Raw genomic sequence first — 3266 nt, 5'->3', positions numbered from 1 at the left:
TTGATGTGTATGTGATGAGGAAATTGAATAAGAAAATAGGTATATGTAATATAGTAGAAAGCTCATTGGGTGAGCCACTGAGTGCGTCGAGTTCACTTTGCTGTTAATCGGGCCTAAGCAAGAAATCCTTGGAGATTTTAGGCTAAGCGAGAAATCCCTACAGGACCACTCCTTGTATGTTGCACGAGGATAGTCAAATGTTTTATGCAGGGGGTGGAATGTAAGTGATAATCTAAAAGCATTATACATGTGAAATTAAAATGTTTTCATGATTTATACTTGTTCAATTTCTGAAAAATTTTGAAAAAAATTACTTTTAAAGGCTTGTTTGTAGATGGTTCATATGATGATTTGAACATCCAAAATGCATGGGAATCACAAAATCTAGGTTAATGACAAAGGTCAAGAATAAATGACATGAAAGATATTTTTCTTCTTTTAATTTCTTCGTTCATGACCAATATTTGACTATCTGTGAATTATAGAATGACTATGAATTAGTTACTTACATAAAGGTTGATTTAACTACTGTCTAGTGAAAACATGTCAATGTGAGTCAATAATCTTAATCCTACTAAAGTGAGATTTGTGTAACATCATGTTTTACATAAATAATGAGAATGGACAGACATGTTAACTATGTGTATTTTTCATCAGTCTTGTTATTACCTGATAGGTTTGATGTCATGGATATAATCAAGGCATTATTTGATTTTGAGTGAAAACTACTTGACCAAAAATCCTACCTAGTAAGGGAGTGGTCCTTTGACAAACCCCTTTGAGCCTAAAATGAATTTTTTCGTCCTTTAATGTTACAACTCTTATCCAATTTTAAAGAAAAACAATGTTCACCACATTGTCTTAAAGATATGAGAGCACTAAAAAATGCAAGGGTATTTCGAAAATAAAGTTGGAGAGAAAAGGAAATGTATTAAAAATAAAGTCAAGTGATGGTTAAAATAAAATAAAACAATGATAAAAGAAACAAAAATCAAAAGTCAAAGTATACAAAATAAAATCCCCAAAGAAATTTGTTGGAGTACCCTTTGTAATCTTTAGATTGTCCTAGATGTAATGGGTTAGAGTACCCCTTTTAGTCCTTTTAATTTAATTTTCTTATAAAAAACCAAAATAAAAATGGTTGTAAAGAGTGGATTCAAAAGAAAGATACTTTTTGAAAAATAATAATTTACCAATAAACTTTTTACTCTCTTATCTTTAGGTTTTTGAATCCAAAGAGAAACCAATATTGTTTTGTAAGTCTATCAACGTTACAACCAAAAGAAATACCTTATTGATCCCTGATTTATAAATTATCTTGTGATATTTCTTAGACGAAATGAAAAAATGTTGATATAGTTTTTTTATTGTCCAAATTATGAGGGAAACACTAACCATTGAGAGATACTGAGTAAGATCATGATTTTTACAAATAAATGATTGTTGATCTAAATATGTTTTAAAATCTTACTTTAGTCAAGAAAGTAGTTTATTTTCATGCTATTGTCTATGAATATTTATGATGTTGATAATGAATTTTCATTAGCAAGAATATCATGTCATTTAACAAATGCTTTTAAAAAATCATTGACATGGGTCATTTTAACCTTCACATTGCACATGCATTTCAAAACTTCTGAACCATCTAAACAAATTTTCTTTGAGGACAAACAAAAATATAAGTTACGAAGAGTTGATAAGTTCCAAAATTATGTAAAATACGTAGACATTTATTGACTTATTTTACAAGCAATCTATATAAAAATCTTCAATTTATCAATGAAAACTGTTAAAACACCTGTTTGGACTTTCTACTCGCAAATTTATCAAAAAACGGGTGAAAAGGACTTAAAAACCACCAAGAAATACACAAAGACCTTGCCAATACCATTTTCTTACAAGCAAGACTTTCTAGACCATGTTCATGGATACTCTAGGTGAGCACGGGCGAGAGGAGACTTCCTAGATAAATAAATTCATTTTGAAGGAAGGGTATGTACATTAAGTGAAGATGGGAGGTGGGCCTAGTAAGCTAGGGAGGCTAATGCTAGTTGCAGGGTGACCTGGCATTGCTTAAAAAGGAAGAAAGTAGACGCACTAGGCGGAGATGGGCAATGCCTCTAGCAAGCCTACCATTCTCAAGCCTATAAATAAGAGGTACAGTTTTAGTTCTAAAGGAGTTTGGGTAAATTCAAGGGAGTTAAGAAAGGTAGCAAGTTAAACTTGGTCTCAACATGAGAATAAGAGAGAGGGGGGGGGGGGGGGGGGGGGGGGCTTAAAGGCAGAAGTGTTGCTCAAGAGATTGTTGCATATGGTCTTTCGAGTTTATCTTCTTGGGATTACTTATACAACTATGATAAGTAACTGTAGCTAGAAATCTCTTCATTGGGGGTATATGTAGTCATTATATACTCGTGTTTAACTACGGTTGTGGCGTTTTATCTAATTCTACTTATGCTTTAATATTGATGATTCTTCATTTTTAATGCTTATTTTGGATTAGCCACCTAAAATATGTTTTCATGGTACGAATTGATACACGAAAGTTGTTGGCTGTTATTAGATCCAAGTCTCTATCTATTGGATGGTAATGCCTAGACATAGGGTTAGGTTTAATATCTACAGAATACTGATAATTAGTAATATATATCTTTATATCATTGTTGGAACTTAATGATGTTGTATTTAATAGTGTAAGAAATCACCTATTAGGTAATACAACTGATCTCACATTGTTGAGTCAGAAATGAGATACAATGAGAGCAACATGCGATAATATTAATATCTGAGTAGAAGAGCATATTATTGACCAATGGTTATGCATGAGTATAAACGATGATGAAGTCTACCCCTAGCAAGTTTTCTCAATGTTAACACCGAAATCTCCACTTATTTTCTGTCATTTACTTTTCCGCAACCAAAAAATTATAAACTCTTAGAATCATAAAAAATGTTGAATCACAACCAGTCTCTGTGGATACAATAGTATTGTACTTACTATTTGCACAACAACACTCTCTCAAAGAGATGTTTCATACTCTTGTAAAAATGTTTTGTTACAATCTCAACTATAAAGATGGAATAAACACTTATGAGGTATGTAAGTAAGAAATATCTTTATCTCTTGAAGAGTTTAATGAGATTTGTGATCTTCCTTGCACTAACTCTCTATACAAGCCTGGTGATTTAGAGAATAGTAAAGAGTTTAATTTTGATGATGTTTATCAATATCTCCTATAAAATACAAATTCGGGTATACCTTTTTT

Source organism: Lathyrus oleraceus, chromosome 5 (genome assembly GCF_024323335.1).
Source record: "Lathyrus oleraceus cultivar Zhongwan6 chromosome 5, CAAS_Psat_ZW6_1.0, whole genome shotgun sequence".
Lineage (NCBI taxonomy): Eukaryota > Viridiplantae > Streptophyta > Magnoliopsida > Fabales > Fabaceae > Lathyrus > Lathyrus oleraceus.
Note: the sequence above shows the minus strand (reverse complement) of the source record.